Source organism: Apis mellifera, linkage group LG16 (assembly GCF_003254395.2).
Source record: "Apis mellifera strain DH4 linkage group LG16, Amel_HAv3.1, whole genome shotgun sequence".
Lineage (NCBI taxonomy): Eukaryota > Metazoa > Arthropoda > Insecta > Hymenoptera > Apidae > Apis > Apis mellifera.
In genome coordinates, this window is record NC_037653.1 from 1434365 (window position 1) to 1455042 (window position 20678).

General features: G+C 22.3%; 1 protein-coding gene and 1 long non-coding RNA gene across 4 annotated transcripts in view; one reads left to right on the forward strand and one right to left on the reverse strand.

Annotated features, from left to right (window-relative positions):
• The window catches only part of LOC100578662 (cadherin EGF LAG seven-pass G-type receptor 1), a 144663-nt gene that overhangs the window by 111239 nt on the left and 12746 nt on the right, over positions 1 to 20678 (reverse strand). The gene's annotated exons all lie outside the window — the stretch shown is intronic.
• Positions 5850 to 14071, forward strand: LOC102655787. Its single transcript, XR_407554.3, has 3 exons — positions 5850 to 6135; positions 9928 to 10075; positions 13710 to 14071. It is a non-coding gene; the product is annotated as an uncharacterized LOC102655787 (long non-coding RNA).

The window sequence follows — 20678 nt, forward strand, 5'->3', positions numbered from 1 at the left end:
ATAATAAAGCGAAATTTGATTAAAGGAATTAATAATAACGAAAAAGAAAAATTAATAATAGCTAATTATTTAAAATAAAGATATGATATTGTTGTATAATGAAAATCACATGAACAAAATATTAATTTTTATGAAAAATCAAATTTTTATGAATATGAAAAGGATGGAACTTGAATAAAAACTTAATTTATTTTTCAAATATTATAATGCATATATATAGACAAAACTTATATATATTGTGCTTTTTTATACACATTTTTAAATTTTAGATAAATGCATTATGTAATAACTGCAATTTGAATTATGAATAATGCAGAAATTAGGAATATATAAATATATATTTTTTACTGTTTTATATGTTTTTTTTATTTATATTTTATATATTTTATTTTAAAAATTATAATGCAAATATTATAATGCATAATATAGACATAGCTTATAGATATTGTGTTTTTTATACACATTTTTAAATTTTAGATAAATGCATTATATAATAACTACAATTTGAATTATGAATAATGCAGAAATTAGGAATATATAAATATATAATTTTTACTGTTTTATATGTTTTTTTTATTTATATTTTATATATTTTATTTTAAAAATTATAATGCAAATATTATAATGCATAGACATAGCTTATAGATATTGTGTTTTTTTATACATATTTTTAAATTTTAGATAAATGCATTATATAATAACTGCAATTTAAATTATGAGTAATGCAGAAATTAGGAATATATAAATATATATTTTTTACTGTTTTATTTATATTTTCTTTTTATTTATATTTTATATATTTTATTTTATTATAAATGTTATTTTGTATTTATATTTTATTTATTATTTATACATACATATATTTTTATTCATGTTTATATAAATGATGATATTTTATAATATTTTTCTCTTGTTTATCTGATATTTTTTTGTGAAGATTTTATTTTACAAAAATATATATAATACAACTTACATATTTTTTATAATTATTATTTAACAAACTTAATTATAAGTACAAAGTTTTATAATTAATTGTTGAAATATAAAATTCTTTTTATATCCATATTGTTGTTTCAATACTAAAATTAATACTTAAGTATCAATTAATCTAAATCTAAATGATTGTACAAATAAATTATGAAAATAGATATATTACATTATAATCAATAAAATACTATCAACAAAATGCAATATTAATTTTATCAAAAATTTATTTTTCTTTGATAAATATCCAATCATAAAAGCAAAAGTGTGAAATCCATTATTTCAATGAAATTTCGTTGTTCTATATTAATATTTGATATCAAGAAAGAACAATCGAGGATATTTTTCTGAAAAAATACGATACAATTACACGAGGAAACGAAGAAAAGTTCTCTTCTCATCTTGAAGAGAATTATGTTGTCGCTCGATAAAAATATCTATTTTTCTCCGCCATTGAAAGTTAAAACCATTTATAAGACACGTATTTGTCAAATGAATAGAGTCGTGGATCTTGATTAAGAAAAAACAATAAATAAACGAGAACTTGAACGCGTCAACGGAACGGCTACGCTAAAGATCTGGATTTTGTTCGAACAAAGCCTGGATCAGGTTTGAGATTTGGCGTAAATTCAAGTAAATTCGTGCCAGGAAACTTCCTTCAAGGTATAACCATATATACTTATACGCCTCCATTGGATAAATCATTAATTATCTTACTTTATTTTAACAAACTTTAATAAGTCCTTCTAATTACTATTATTCATCTATCGTTTAAGTCTCCGTTTATTAATTGACTTATTTTTTGAAAGTTATTCATTCATTAATAATCTTTTAGCAATATCGATAAATAATACAGTAATAATCATATGTCAAATAAATTATTAATTATTATTTTTTTCTAAATCCCTTTTTTCTAAATTTCTAAATCTTTATTTATTAATTTATAATATATTAACAAAATTATTCAATTTATTATTTAATCTCTGTTATTACATAAACAGAGCACTAACGAATGAAAATAATTTTAAATTTTATTACATATTATATTTTGATGCAACATTTATAATGTAATATGAAATTTTCAAAATAATAATTTGATTTAATTATGGAATAAAATATTGTCAAATTAAATTATGAAATGATATTTTAATTTTTAGTGTTTTGTAAAATTGTAAATTTTAATGTTTAATTTTAGAAAAAAATGAGAATCGATCTCAGAATTACTTATAGAAGATTAAAAAAATAAATTGTATCTTCATTGTTTTTCGAAAAATGATTATTAATTTTATAAAATTTCACTTGAATTATTTAATTAAAATCGAAAATAAACTTTTGAACAAAGTTATTTTGTACAACATCATACAAATTATCTATATAACATCAGTTGAGAATCTATGTTTTAAACGATACGTACTATTATTAAAGAAAACTTAAATTAATTAAACTTTCGTTTCAAATTGAAACCTTTCAACAAACTTCGAACATATCTTTTTCTTCTCTCACAGTTTCATTTTTTTTTTTTAACAAAATAATGAACTAAAGAAGCTAATTTCACAATTGTCAAACATTTAATTTATGGAAAAGTTGATCTGAAAAATATAAATGTATTTTGGTTAAAAAATTAGAAATATTCAAAAAATTGGAACAGAATGTGAATTGGAATAAACAAATAAGAAATAAATTCTAAAATGATGGAATTATAATTGCAATACAAACTAAAATTTATTCAATAGAGAGATAATATTAAGTTCATTTTTACAACTAATTCTAAATTTAATTTCACCATCAAATGAAAATAAAAACTCATTTAATCATTAGCTAATTTAACAATTAATTTATATTAAGTTTTTTTCTTAATCTAATTTTCTTTTTTTAATTTTATTTTATCATCGAATAAAATCTTCAACCACGACATATTAAAAAATAATCACAATTACTTGTTCGAGAATAATTAAATATACTTTTTTCATGAAACGACATTTCAAAGCTTAGAGCATTCGTGTCATTTCGAAAGTAAAAATTATTTCTCGACTAATTTTTAAAACAACGTAAATATTTGAAATTTTGTTTAAAATTATGCCCAGAATATACATTGCACAATATTCAAAAAAGCATAACGACATATGAGACTCAAGATTAAGATTCAATCTACATGGCTTGGAAAGGATCATTAAGATCCCTCGCCTATGATAGAATGGAGCAAGGCAAGCCTCGGTGGTAAGCCTCTTTACTTTATTCGGGAATAAAAATCGTGGTGCCGTTTCAAAGTGGGAAGATAGCGGAGAGAAGCTCTCCTCCTAAGGTTTTTAAAGCCATTACTCTCCCTCGTTGCCGTCTCACGCGGAAGCGAAAAGCAAAGGAAAAGCGAAGAAAGATTTGACCAGGTGGGAGAATTAGGTCTTTCGAGGGACGAGAAGAAAGAAGATATATATATATATATATATAAGATAAAGTAATCAAAAAGAAATTTTCTATCGAAACTGTAATCATTCTTTCTTCTTTTTAAATAGAAGAGATATTGGCGTTTTGAATTGATGGAAAGATTATTGATTCTTGATTTTTGATAAGATAAGAATTAAAAGAATAGATTCGTAAAGAGATAAATAAAATTTCTTTCAAAATGTGGAATTTCATTGTTTATCGTAATTTATTATAAATTAAATTAAATTAATTTTGAATCAATAAAATTAATTTGTCACGTTTTATTGTAAATTTATCATATGGCTCGTTCATCGCGATTTATCGATGGATTGAATTAAATTTATCGTAATTAAAATCAATTTATCGAAACTTATCTGTTAAATTTAATTTTAAAATTATGATTCATCGGTTTGTTTATTACGATAGAGTTTATAAATTAAATTAATTGCGAATTTAATCTTAAATGAACGAGGTAAAATTCATTTTGAATTTAATATATAATATAAACGATGATATTCCATTTATTAGAAATTTTGTTCAAAAATATCTTACGTAGAAGTTTGGAAACATTTTCTTTCTTTTCATGCAGCCCGCGAATTACGCGTAGTTGCACAAAATTTTAAAGTTTTAATATCATTATACAAGCAACTTTGCATATAGGTATGTGGTGCGAAAGCAATGACGTGCATTGCAAGTAGCGACATCATCAGATGCATTTTTATTTCACAACGATACAAATATGACATGTGTGCGATAAGAAAAATATCTCGCTTCATAATTACGGTTTATTCATCGCTTTTTGGCGGCATTATTTTCAAATGAAACACGAAGAGTAAAATCAGATGAAAATAAAATTTCAACGAATATCTTGAAAGCTTCTTCCTCCGAATTAAACGTATTTTTTATATTATCCTCCATTTTGAAATATTATAATGAAAAATATTAAAACAAATTTTTTTATTTATTAATCGTAATCCAGTAATCCGAACCAAAAAAAAAAAAAAATAGTTCTCCGTTGACGAATTTCCACACGAGAATAATATGTGACGTCATATTATCCCCACTTCCATTGTTAGTTGATCAGACATCCGTCGAATCCAAATGTCGCCACGATGCCGACGAATATATATCGAGTCACGTATTCTCTGCCTAATGTAGCAAAGGAGCAGAAAGGATAATGTGACATCGAATATTATTCTCGTGCAGAAATTCACCAGAGGAATTGAGATTTTTAGAGAAAATAATATAGCGCTTAATGTATATTTTATTAGATGTTTGCAAAGATTACGAAAATTTTTGCAAATGTTTATTACATACAATGCAAGATAATTTTTTTTTTCAATGTAAACAAGCCTATAGATTTGACGCTTGTACTCGACATATTCGACAAAATTTAATTTAATAAATTAAGGAATAGAAAATTTTTTTGTTTATTGAATCTTTAAATTAAATTAAATTAAAATTAGATTTACAAAATTATTATCTTTAGTAAGAAGTTGAAAGATTATATTTAATATATTTCTTAAAATATATTTATTTATAATTTAGAATTTGGTAAAATTTTTCCTTTTTTGAATATTTCTTTCTTAATTATCTAGACAAGATAAAATATAGAAAAAATTCTAACTATTTTCTTAAATATCATATAAATATTATTCTTGAAAAAATATTTATTTTTGGATAAATAAAATTTAATAAAAATATTATAATTTTTATTAAAATGCAAAAAAATAATTTATACTTTTATATAGATATATTATGGAATAGACCACATTGAAAACAAAAAAAAGCAAACAATAATAAATGGAAGAAAATGTAAAATAATTTTTAAAAAAATAATTCATAAAGAGCTAAAAATTATTTTTTTAAGTATTAATTTTTTATATTTTCTTATTCATAATTACTTTTATTATGCGTTGCATTAAAGTTATTAATATATATCCAATTAAAATTTTGTTTTCTTAATATTTTATTATAGATAAAAAATATAGTTAAAAATTTTTGTACAATTACTTTTATTATTAAAACGAATAATGTCACCACATGTTTGATATTTATATTATAATATTTTATATTTCGAAAATTATATTTTCAATAAATTTTATATATTATTATATTTAATCAAAAAATTGTTTGCTAGGAAATAATTTAATTTAATCATTTGAATATTAACGTCCGTTTTTTGACTCTTGTAACCTTGGCCTAAATGAAACGCATCCTGCATCAATTAGAATCTTTGTCAATCATCGTCCAATTTTCGTTGTCTGGTTAAATATGAATGTTTGACTGATATTTACTTTATAGAAGATATAAATATACAAAAAATTCATATAGTATATGTCTGATTATATATATAATATATATATACATATATTATATATATAATATACTGAACATGATATACATATATTATATGTATAGTTAGCATATATGAATTGCGAAAAAGATTCAACTTAACTGAACTACAGATAAATAGTATTATTTCTTTCTTTACAGAAAATTCTTTTCAATTATATTCCAATCTGTATTCGGTCTTGTAATATAAACAATTTTCCTTTTTAAAGAGAAAAGAATGAGAAAGAATTCAATAATCAAATAAAAGCAGTGTTTGTCAAGTGTGGTGGCTCAAACGAAAAGTTAGGTTATTTGCGCTTTCTACGACGAACCAGTGCTTACACCAACATCATTTCACGGAAATGTAACCTAATGCCAGTTACAACGTTTGCAAAGGTAAGAGGGACACGTTCATTTCCTGGTATATATTTTGAAATAAACATTAACTTTTCACGGCAAAGGAAATTCAATTAATATTAATTATTTGCAATACGGTTAGAACATTCGTAAAATTAATACATGCTATGTATATTTATTCGAGTAGAAATATTTTATTAGAATTTAGAGTGTTATCGTATTATCGTACATGCCCTTCAAAATTAAAAATTTTTACAAACTATTAAAAAAGAAACGATTTTAATATTCAAGGAATTTTTTTAAATTGGAAAAACTTATCTTTTTTTATAATAAATTTTAAAATTCATATAAAAGATAGTTTCTGCAAAATTAATTTTTTAAATTTCAATTTTTTATTTTAATATATTTGTAAATATAATATTTTGTATTTTTGATTTTTATTTATATATATATCATAATAATAATGTTTTTTAATTTTATACTTATAAATTCAATGATATTTTAAAATGAATTGTAAAATAATATTGATAATGTAAATAAATAAAAAAAATATTTGCATTTGATTTGACCATAATTACATTAAATAAAGAAATGATAACATTGATTATAATCTTTTGAAAAATTTGATTTTCATGAAAAGGATTTGAACGGATTAAAAAAAAAAAGTTAATGAATTTCAAAATTGAGATCAATTTTGAGAGAAATTTTTTTAAGAAACATTTTTTTTCAAATTTATCCACAAGTTTTATGAATGATTATAGTTTATGAAATATTTTTTACATATTAAAAAAAATATTGATATTTAAAAAGAAATATTAATAATCATTTATTTCAATGAAATATTTTGTTGAAATAATATTCTGAACAACTATTTTTAATTTCTTACTGATCTTAAATTAGATTAAATAAGAAATAAAAACAATATCGAGTAATAAAATAAACTAATTTAACTTAACCTAAATCTAATTTATAAATTAAAGAAAAATATGGAACTGTAGCTTTAAAACAATGATCAATGGCATAAAATTTAAATTGGGATAATGTTTCTTTTTAGCCTCACATTTAATAAATAGTAGGTATCATTGTAACTTCAAGCATTATAATTTCGCTCGCTGAAAAGTTCTTTCGTATTTCATTTTCGTGGAATAGCTTTGGGTCTGTATAATCTATCGAAACTCGGCATGAAAATTTAACCTAAAAATCTTGTCAGAAATCATGCATCCAGAAATGATATATTTAATATTAAAAATAAATTTGCTGTATATTTTATAATTCGAAAACTAAAATTAAGTTAAGTTAAATTATGTTAAGAAAAATTATTCAAAATGACATTTCTGACAACGAATTGAATATTAATATAAACATTTTGTTTTTAACTTATGTTTCTTAAAAAAAATTCTTTTGAATTCTGACAAAAATTATAATTTATCTACAATTTTCTAATTCACAATATTAGATTTTTGTATTTTATCTCTTTATTTACAATTAATGGAGAAACGTGGATATCATGATAAATGCGGTTAATTAACTGAAAATTTTCATGACTGGAATTGAAAACTAGAATCAGTTGACATTACGCTGCAGAATAATGGAAAATTATGCTTGTTATATATTCATGGATTAATATCGGTTCATTATTGTGGAATATACGTATTCACGACTGGTTGATTTAATTGGATTTTTATCATGATTGTATAAATGATAACCCGAAATTGCGATAATTTTCGTCATATTGATCTAAATGATAATAAAAAATTATAAAATACATATATTTGAGTAAAAAGTATGTATAATAGAATGAAACGATAAAACTCTTATTCACTATCTAATATCTGTAATAATTTGTAATATCAAACGAAAGTTATTAAAATATTATTATAATTTTTAAAAAATCGTTAATTTTGACTTGGTAAATATTTTAATTCAAATTTTCATCTATTATTTCATATTCCTTATCGTTTAATAAAATAAATTTGACAAAATTAAAATATTTAAAAATTAATAATGTTTCGTCATAAATCTATATTTTTTTGTAAGAAATAATCAACATCGATTATTTTTAAAAAAAAACTGATGACATATTTCTTTACGAGTTCATCTCTGAAGAAATTACATCAAATTACTTCCCTCTCAAAACGGAGTAAATTTCATTTGAAATATTTCTTTTACCAAGAAAAATATGAAAGATAATTAAATTTATAAATTAAAATCATGTTATACATCATAATATCATTTCTTTCATATAAAATAGTTTCAAAGAGCAAAGTAATGATCAATTGGTCTGTATTTTTATCTTCGTGTCAAATTTTAACACACACAACATATGATGATACAGAAACAGAAATTAAATATCTTTTCAGAAGAATTTCTTTTTCAAAAGAATTTGTTATATCTTCATTCTCACAGTCATGATATTATTTTTCCCTCATTATCATCCTTTTTTCCATTTATTCACTCTGATAATAGTTTTGGCTATCAATTGTTGATAATTTTTAATATATCGATTTTTGAATTATCGTTAACATTATGATGATCACTGGAAATATATTGGATCATATCTTTTTTGAACATTGACAGCTGCTGCCACCACTGTGACGTTATTTATCCATCGAGCATTAATGACTATTGCCATATTGATATTAATTAAATGTCTAATGTCAAAACAACATTAAATAAACAAAATATAAAATATGAAATAAATAAATGTAAAAAAAAGTTTGTTGTGCAAATAAAATCAAGAAAGATGTATATTTTATTTTTATTACAATACATTTAAGGAAATATTTTATGAAATATCATTATAAAAAAAAACATTAAATGTAAATTTAAATATTATAATCATAAATAAGAAAAAAAATATATATATTTTATTAAAAAAACATTATTATAATTTATAATAACGATTTAAGAAAACAAAATTAATTTTATACGTCTTCTATATGTAATTAATAAAAATAAATTATATCTATTCTCATACCATATAATTTTATATAATAATTTTAATTTTGTTGTAATTTCTATTTCTTCAAGAAACAAAATATTATTTTTGTTTATTATTTTACTTTCAATTGTTCAATTCATTTATCAAAAGTTGTTTTATTTTTAAAAATTCTACAAGAATATTTTTCACTTTATTAAAACGATTTTAAATTCATTTTTATGAAACAAAAATTTTCTCATAATATCATTCTACAACTTGATAACACAATCATTATTTCCGCGAGAAATAAATGATGAAAGAAAGACGAGTCTTTTGAAGATGCTGTTTGAAAGAAAGAATCCGTCAGATAAATAATCGCAATTCTAACAAATGATGCGAAGAAAACTCGTAACCGCTTATCTAATTGCTTGCTCGCGTACAGGCAACCGTCGATCATTTTCTACATTATCAGATATCGAGATCGATTCGACGAATTCGCCGTGAGTGTTACAACTCGAAATATTTGCTCGAATAATATTGCTTCAAATTAATATGAGACAGATGGCTGAATGTTCATTTCACAGTGGCCAACTAAGTTAATAATATAACATACATTGACAAATTGAAATGCAACGTTTTGAACGTTGTGAGCGTAACACTGAACGATATATGATAGATTTAATTACTTTACACGAGAATCGAAAATTATATAAATAAAATATGAAAATAATAATAAAATTTCACGCTACATCTCTATTTATTATCTACATCGTGTTTGAATTTTGCAATGAAACAAATTTTCTATGGATAAATATTAAGAAAGATATCTTGTACAATTATTTGTGTTAAAATAAATTTTAATATACGTTATTAAAAATTTACTAAATATTTTCTTGTTTCTAATTTTTCAGATTTGATGTACAGTGATGAAAAAATAAAAGTGCAGAAATAAATAACATTCTATTGCTGAACTTTGGAACTTGGTTGGGCCAATAGCCAACAGTTGCTCCACCATCATTTTAAACAAAAGTGGGGAGAACTTTCGCATTGAGTCATAAGGTAGGAATAAAGGAAGTGGAATAAACGCAATTTAACCAAGCATGGCTTGTGCATCCCTGCTTTATTATTTGATATAATATAAAGCTTTTTATATTGTTTATTTTCTTATCTCTTTATTGTTTATCTCTATTTGTTTCTGTGTTTTTACAATCATTTTCCAATCTTGATATGTAATAAATATGTGAATATGTATGGATTGAAAATGTATTAATACCATTAGTTCTCGCATGGTGTGCTCAAATCACATTGATATATATAATTCTATATATTTTTTTCCAACGATAGAAAATTTTTCTAATACACCTTTAACCTTTTATTTAACTCCCTATTATTTCTTTCTCCCTTATTGTGATATTTATAGATGTAACTTCAAGGGATAAGTTATTCCTTTTAACTAATTATTTTATTTTTCATATAAATTCAAAATATATTTTTTTAACCTTACATGTAGTGTTTTTTTTTCATTGAAGCTTATTTAGCTCTCAATATAGATATATAGAAAAAATTTCTCTGGTGCTATAATACTTAAATTGAAAAAAATAATATTTTATTCTTTCTATTCTGTTTATTTTATAAGTTGAATATTTTTTAATAATATTAAAAATCAAATTAAAGTAATAATATAATTAAAATTATCATAATAATCAAATTAAATTAAATTAACTTTGGTATATAATATTTTAAGAGATGTTTAAATGATATCTAATAGATGTGATAAAAATTGTTGATATAATTCAGAATAATATAATCGTTGAAATATTTTCTCGCATTTTTAGCAACTTGAATCCAATCTTTCCTACAATCCTTTTGTATAATTTTCTCGATTTCGACGATTTTAATCTTCTTAAGATTATTTCCTATATTTTTCTTATCTTCTTTAATTCTTTTTCAATTCTCTTAAATCAATAATTTTGAGAACGAATTTGAAGTAAGAATTTTTTTGTAAATATAAATTTGGAAAATTTGTTTTTGTAAATATAATTAAAATAGTACTAATAGCCACTTCAAATATTTATTATCAGAACTCATATTACAATCTGAATAATAAACATATTTAAAAATATATATCTATCAAAAGGATAAATTCCAGTCTGATGTCAGACATTATTTGTTCTTATTTTCAGAGAACATTATTTTTGTTAATTTTCAAAATTTTTATAAACGTTTTTTTTAATAGTTAAAGCCTGTGAATTATGTATGATGGAAAACTAAATAAATAAATATTATAAATATAAATATTTTACAGAAATTAGTAATATCCAAAGTCTAATATCTAGAAGACACTTTTTTTGAACAGATAAATTTTATAAAATAATGTAATCCAAGAAAAATTATTATTTATTCTTTTTAATTTGATTGAAAAATTTGATAGTTTCACTCTCTATAGGAGCATTTAACATTAATTTGATTCATTCGCAATCTTAGAAAAATAAAAAATGGTGGTACAAAGTATTTTTTAGCATTCATAAAAAAGAACTTGCTGACCTGAACTTTTTAATTTTCAACATCATGGATAAAATTTCATAGTTGTCTCGTCGAAATTGTATATATAAATCGTACAGATATTAAAAACAAAGAAATTATATTTTTATAAATTTTTCAAACTTATCGAAAAAAAAGTTGAATTTCAGATTCATTAAAATTCAAATAGCTCGCGTACTAAACTTGTAGATATAGGTCTTTTCAACAAAAGATCAGTGAATCTATACATAAAATCATAATAAAAATGTTTGCCAGCCATTTCTTTTTCTTTTTCAAGCGATAAAAAAGATTTAAATCTTCTGTTAAATCGTTAATAGCAATCGATGATCAAACAGATATTTTACATGTATTAATTCTTCATATATTGAAAAATTTTGATTAAATCAATCATCTAATTGTTACTTGTATAATAATAAAATAAAAATTTTAATTCGACGAATAAAGTGATTCTTACAATCTTAAACTAATTTTGTCTTTCTTGGATTAATTTTGTTTGTAAGAATTTTTTGAGATTTTTCCCAATTATTTTCATTCCATAAACTTTCTCTTATGATTCTTGTTTAAGTATATTCTTTAATAATTGAAATCAAAATAATTAAATTAAAACTTTATTTCCTTGAACTTTTCATTTTCCTTTTATCTATACAATTTATTCAAAATCTTGAATATATTTCTTCACAAATTGAATAGAATTTTGTTGAATGGATTCCAAAAATATCACAATTTTAAATTTAGAAATTCATAAATGTTTATTAATATTCGAGAAAATGAAATAAGTAAAACTTTTCAAACTTCGATAAATAAAAATTCAATTAAAAATTATCATTAATTTTTATTTAGAATGCATATGAAAAAGTAGAAATCTGTATTATCTACAATCCAACAACACAAGTCAGATATGACCGTCCTATCTGTTTCTCATCTCATTAGTCACGTGATTAATATATCTTCTTCAAACTTATATTATTTTGAATCTTATACATTCCTAAAATTAAAATTGTAATTTTTAAAATATATTCGTTAAATTGAAACAGTTATGAAATTTATATAAAAATATCTTGATATTCTTTTGTCTACAAAATAATAACCATAAAAATTCATTCAATACGATAGGAACAAACAAAATTGTGAACATGAAAATAAAATTTATACCATTCAATAATAAAGAAAAATGTTTTGTTTAAAAGCGAACAATGAACCCATTAAAAAACTTTTTTATTGTAAAAAAAAAAAAAAATCATATTTTGCCACAAAATTGACAGATATAATAATTTTGCATCAACAAACAATTAATTGATTTCCTTATTTATTATGTACATACGTGTGAATGATGTTTTTATTCTATCTATTCCATCAGTAAATGTAAACAAATATCAAATAACACCTCATTATATAATTAATGTCTGAGAATTTCTTCTACGTTAATCGTAATAGAAAGAATTGTTGTAACGCTAGACGATATCTAAAGTCGATCTAACAGAACAGTAGATATAAACAAAACGTTCACGTGATCGATTGTTGCGATTGCAACTAATTGGCTGCCAATCGATTGTTAGTCATTCGGGTAAAATCGTAACTATCGATTATCGATATCTTATTGATAATCTTTGATATATCGATAATATTAATAAGATATAATTAAAATATTCTTTATTAGATAGTTTCTTCATATTCAAAAAATTAATATTGAAACACGTAAAAATATTATCTGTAATAAATAAAAATAAACAAATTTTATTGAAAAACTATATTGAAATTTACAACGAAATAAATTTTACATATATATATATATTTGAAGAATCGATTCTAAAACGTAAAATTTGATAAATATAAAAATATTGAAGATTATTTATTAGGTTATAAGCAATTTAAGTTTGCATTAAAGAGATGGAGATAGTGAGGCGGTGTGACAGAGATAGAGTGAAATATCTTGGAAATTTAAATTTAACTAAATTTATCGCAAGTATAGATAAATTTTACATAACAATTTTTATTTCTTTTATTTTCCTATTTTTAATCTCTAGAATCATCTACGTTTTAAAAATTGTCTTTCTTGAAGTAGCCATCTTTTTCAGAAATATTCTACGAGCTTATCTTTTCAAGATATAAAATACGGTTGGAATTACACTCGATAATAAATATCGCATTTCAGTTTCTTCGAGGATTCTTCGAGGAAAGGAATCGAATTTATCCGAAGCTCGGACAACCGATTCTACCCGATGTAACGAGAGCGTAACGACATTGGCCGGACCATAGAGCATCACGGTGACTTTAACCTAGTTAATGATAACGCGAAAATCAAGTTAAACGACCCTCACTATTTACTCCCTTCTCACCCATGGACACACTGCCAGGATGCACTTAATTACCAGGCTCTCTCGATTCGCTCTAGTGCCAATACTGTTTAAAGTAATTTTTTGTTTAATATAATTCGATTTCCTTTTTTTTTTTTTTTTTTTTTTCTTTCTTTCGAGTTACCTCGCGAATCAACTTTTCATTATCTACGATGCAAAATAAAAAAAAAAATTAATTCAAAATATCTCTGTATGATCTTTTAGTTATTATTCTTAGAATTTTCGTTACAATTTTTTTATCTATTTCCTGTTGTAAATTCTTTATTAATAAGAATTTTTCTTGCATCCGAGATAATCTCAAATAACAATAAAAAAGTAGCTAAAAAAAGGTTATGTGTAAATTATTGAGAGATAAATTATATTATCATTGATTAATTATTATTATTATTAATCATTTTAAAAAATTAAATTGTGTTATACTGTTTAAAGTAATTTTTTGTTTAATATAATTCGATTTCCTTTTTTTTTTTTCTCTCTTTCTTTCTTTCGGCGTCGAGTTACTTCGCGAATCAACTTTTCATTATCGACGATGCAAAATAAAAAAAAAATTAATTCAGAGTATCTCTGTATCTCTGTATGATCTTTTAGTTATTATTCTTAGAATTTTCGTTACAATTTTTTTGTCTGTTTCCTGTTGAAAATTTATTAATAAGAATTTTATTTATTAATAAGAATTTTTCTTGCATCTGAAACCTAATTTAACCTCAAATAACAATAAACACAGCTGAAAAAGGTTATGTGTAAATTATTGAGAGATAAATTAATATTACTATTGATTAATTATTATTAATAATAATCATTTTAAAAGAATGAAACTGTTATACTGTTTAAAGTAATTTTTTGTTTAATATAATTCGATTTTCTTTTTTTTTCTTTCTTTCTTTCTTTCAGAATCGAGTTACCTCGCGAATCAACTTTTGATTATCGACGATGCAAAATAAAAAAAAAAAAATTAATTCAGAATATCTCTGTATCTCTGTATGATCTTTTACTTATTATTCTTAGAATTTTCGTTACAATTTTTTTGTCTGTTTCCTATTGTAAATTCTTTATTAATAAGAATTTTTCTTGCATCCGAGACCTAACCTAACCTCAAATAAAAGCAGTTGAAAAAGGTTATGTGTAAATTATTGAAAGATAAATTAATATTATTATTGATTATTATTAATAATAATCATTTTAGAAGAATGAAACTGTGTTAGTAAAACTGTTTAAAGTAATTTTTTGTTTAATATAATTCGATTTCCTTTTTTTTTTTTTTTTCTTTCTTTCGGTGTCGAATTACCTCACGAATCAACTTTTCATTATCGATGATACAAAATAAAAAAAAAATTAATTCAAAGTATCTCTCTATGAACTTTTAGTTATTATTCTTAGAATTTTCGTTAAAATTTTTTTGTCTGTTTCCTTATAAATTCTTTATTAATAAGAATTTTTCTTGCATCCGAGACCTAACCTAACCTCAAGTAAAAGCAGCTGAAAAAGGTTATGTGTAAATTATTGAGAGATAAATTAATATTATTATTGATTAATTATTATTATTAATAATCATTTTAAAAGAATGAAATTGTGCTTCATTTAGATAATCATTAGATAATTTTATTTTATTAAATTATGCATTTACAAATATCACTAGATTCAAGATACATGACACAGAATATATTTCAGAGAATCAAGAGTATATAGAAACATTAATCTCTTTTTGATTCTAATTTGTCATTATAAATTGAATCAAATTGTAAATAAAATAATTGTGAAATATTCAAAACAATCTTATTATAAGTGTCAAGGACAATACTAGATATTAGATTTCTTCATACACTGTTTGCTTATTAAAATAAAATTATATTTTATAATATAACCTTATGAAATACAATAATTAACGAATTACGAAAAATTTTGTAGGACAATAAAAGAAACAAATTTAAAATTGATTTTAAATAAATATAGGATTGCAAAAATAAAATAAAATATATTTATTTCTAAATTAATAGTAAAATGAAATAAAATGAAGACTTTCTTCACACTATTATCTATCTATTCATATCTGACATAAACTTAAATTTCTTATAATTTCATAAATAAGTCTTTTATGTATTTTACATATTAACTTCCCACATATGTACGTATATTACATATTTTATTTCAAATTATATTTTTATATTTTAAAGAAAAAGAAAATTAATTAAATCTCATTTCTTTTTCTTTTTTTCTTCTACATCACTAAATTCGCTATTCATTTTTGTTCAAATAAAAGGATTTTATTTCTGAATTTTCGTTTGCTGGGCACGTTTCCTTCTTAAACGTTTCTCTTTTATAAGATTATAAGACACCAAAAATCATACCAAATCAAGAAATACTATTTTCGAAATTAAAAGAAAGAAACTAACTGTTTCAAACTAATAAAATAAAAATAAAAAAATTAACAATGAAAATATAATATGGCACTATTACAAAAAAAAAAAGCCAAGAATATGATCAATGATCGATGAAAATAGCCTAATTCTTAAAATTTAAATTTTCCAATCCACCGCATCGAGAAAATTATATGGATCCATATAGGCAAAAGCAATGGATAAAAAGTTAAGGCTCGACCATGCCAACTAGATTTTAAAATGGAATGCTTGTGGCGAGGGAAGAAAGTGGAGGCTGGTGATTCCGAGGATGAAGAACCTAACCGACATTTCTTTTCACTCCGTTTCTCTCTGCGACTGCGTTCCAGATTTTTATGACGTATGCAGCGTGATAAAGTACACTTAACTCGAGGTCTTTTTGTTCCCGTGGATATTTCAAGTAACATACCGGAACGCTTTTTCTTTGAATTTTAAAATAAACCAGCTAACACGACCCATATACGACACACATCTCATGCATCCCTCTGTTGCTCTAATTGAAATGTAATCCGAGAAAAATCAAAACTTGATATACATACATATTTAAATTTGAAAAAGGTAAAAGTCACGTTAAATTCTTTGATGTATATAGAAAGATGGAAGAGACGAGATGGAGAGAGAGGAGATATGAGAAGTTAAATTAAAATAAATCAAAATTATAAGTGTTTAAGAGGGATATTGGACAATCAAATTTTTTTGGATAAAATGATTATATTTGTGTAAAGGTTTTATTTTATTAATATGATATAATTTTATATTATGTATTATTATGAAATGGATTGGTGATTGGACAACACTAGCGCCACGTGATTATCTACTGATACTTAATACTTATCTGTTTATGTGAATTTTTATTTATCATTATTAATTGTAATAAAATTTAAATTTCCAAAAATTGGGATATTTATTAAATTAAATATTATAATACATATGAGCAAGTAAAATGAAAATAAGAATATTTCTTGATAATCTTCTATAATTCTTGTATTTATGTATACAAGATGTTAATATGGAACATCTTTTATGTAATAACTTTTATGTTTTAAAGTTTACTTTCTAGAAATTTTCCAAGAAAATAAAAATAATTAAAAATTAAAAACAATTTTATAATATAATTATGGTTATAAATTGTTTTTTAGTGCAATTTTCATGAACATAATCTTATTCAATACTGCATTCATTTTAATAATAAGATAATTATATAGAGAAGATAATAGAAATAATAAGATAAATTAGATAAATTAAAAAAAACAAAAATCTTGATTAATACATAATTTTCAAATTTTAAGTATTATATAAGGATACATATAATAAAAATATAAAGTTTAAATGTACATATAATAAATTAAAAAATTATTATATAAAAAAAAAGAAAAATTCAATTCAAACTGACAATTTTTCAAAATTCATTAATTCTTTAATCTTTGCATATTTCAGAATGAAAAATGTTTCATATGGATGCATAAAATTTGATATTTATTATATCATTGAATAATATTTACAAATGCTCGTCGAATATTCTTTTTGAAGAGCAATAGAATTAAAATTTAAAATCATGAATAATTTTTGCCCTTTCCAATTCTTCAATATTATTAATTATTATTAATTAATCACTACATTATTAAATATTGTAACATTTTTAATAATTTTTATATTATTAATCGAACGATCGAAAGAATATCTCACAATCAGAATTTAAATAGAAAAAAATTCTTCAGAATTGATATTAATTCCACGACAGTTAAACTAGCAAAAAATGTGACAATTAGCATTATTACATATCTTTAATTATACTCCATTCTATCATTTCTAACTTCTATAAAACTTATTGTAAAAAATCTAGATGTACGAACAGTTTTTCAATCTATTTCCAAATACACACGATTTATTTGGTTAACCTCGAATAATCGATTCGTATCTTACATTCTTATTCTCTTCTCTATACCGTGCCAATAATTTCCACCAATTACGTGACGGCGAAGCACTGCCATCTGTGAAGACGGCAAGGATAACAAGGATCTTAGATGGCCAATTTGAATAATAGGGTGGAACCGTGTTGGCGGTTGAACCAGATAAACAGAGAAATAAATGAGAATGGACGTTCCCTTGCGTGGAATATTGTAGTTATACGGGGAATCGAATGGATTCGAGATAGCCAGCCGGAACAACGTGGCTCTATGAATTATGTAGCCGCTCGTTTGGAAATTTGGCGGATTATCAGCCTTGTCTCGCGTCCAATCATGATTATTCAAAGGAGGAAGCGTGAATAATAGGAATCGAATGGTATTGGGTGTAAATTAACGTTGCTTTAATATCAATTTGGCAAGCAGCTATCAGAAGCGATAAAATTATTATTATTAGGGTAATGTTGGGGTATACAATAACCTGTCGTATTAAGCTCTTTTTTTTTTTTTTTTAATTAATTAGCATTCTGTTGTGATTAGAAATAAAATTCACTACACTAATATTAATAAATAATAATAATAATAATAATAATAATAATAATAATAATAATAATAATAATAATAATAATAATAAATAATAATAATAATAATAATAATAATAATAATAATAATAATAATAATAATAATTAATAATAATAATAATATTAATTAATTAATAATAATAATAATTAATAAATAATAATAATAATAATAATAATAATTAATAATATTAATAAATAAATTAATAAATTATTTATTAAGTTTCTTTTAGACTTAAAACGAGACATAGATATATCTATGATATCATCCGCTTGATTATTTTATATAAGAGAATGTACAGTGGCTCATAAAAATACTTCAATAATATTTTACAAAATTTTAAATTTTAAAAATAATATTATTTTAATATATTCAATAATATTTTACAAAGAAATCTTAAAAATTTTGATTTCAATGAAAATTAATGAAAATGTATATAGAAATTGTCCCATAATAGCAATTGGGACAATTTTTTTTGTCGATGAAAAATTTTTTTAACGAAATGAAATCAGACCTTAAATTTTCAGCATATTTTGAATTGTTTGAATTTTTTTTTTTATTGAAAATTAAATATTTTTTATATGAAAAATTCTATCTCGTATTGTAATGAAGTAATATTTCAAAAAAGAAAAAAAATATTGAAATTCTAAGCCTTGATTTCATATTTTTAAAATAATATATCGTTAAAAAAAAATTGTTCGAAATATGATACATTATACTCAAAAAAAATAAGTAAATAAAAATATTTTCCATTTTTTCCAGTAGTAAAGATAGAGCAAAATTTTTTTTTATATAAAAAATGTTTAATTTTTAAAATAAATTTTTATCATCATTTATAGAGAACTTGATTTCGTCTTCTTAAATAATTAAATGAATTTTCTTGTAATATCATTGTATACATTTTTTATCAGATTAAAAAAAACGTTACAGTATTTTCTTTTTTTATAATGCAATTAGAATTTATATAATAATTAATTTATGAATTCATCAATATGGAAAAAAAAAAGATTAAAAATCCTTGTTGCAGACAGATTGGAAATAAATATCTTATCTAATATCTAATTATCCTCTATTAAGAAACATCTTATATGTTAATTAAGTGCAAACATTTACAGTTATCGATTCGAAAAGCAATGCTAGTTTGAAAGTTGCCTCTACACTTTGCCAACGATAAGAAGTTTGGCTAAATTTCCTTGATGATACCATTAGTAGATTATATTATTCATGATAGATTACTTTAGAAATTATCTTGGCCAAGGAAGTTACTGTTTACGCGTTTTCATCACTCATTGTCAGAATTCTCTTTACTTTCAAATTGATATGTAAAGCCGTCCGCACGTGAACAAATTTTTCTATTTATGTTACAAATTTAAAAAATTTATTTAATCTGATTATAAGAAATACAGGATTGAAAAATCCTGTTTATCCTTTAACTGGATTATTGGAGATGTAGCAATATCCGAAATTTTAACATTTGAATTATTTTATTCAACAATGATTTTTAAAAATAATAAAAATTAAGTTATTGTAGATATTGTAAATTGAATTTTATTCTCAAAACTAAATAAGATATTTGAGCTGATTGGATTATACTTACATATCTTACTATATGTATACATATATATATATATTTTTAATATCATCAAGTTTTTAATTTTTTAAATAATAAAAATAATTATTATTATTTCTTATTTCGCATATATTTTACATATATTTACATGGAAAATGTAATAATTTTATATTACATGCATTTCTAAATTATCCATCATGATAAATGTAATAAATTATAATTAGTTGAATGTTTTCATATATAGATATAATTTTTCATCAATAATTCATTCGTATTCCATATTCAATTTCATTCGAAATATTTTTAAATTTGATTTATTTA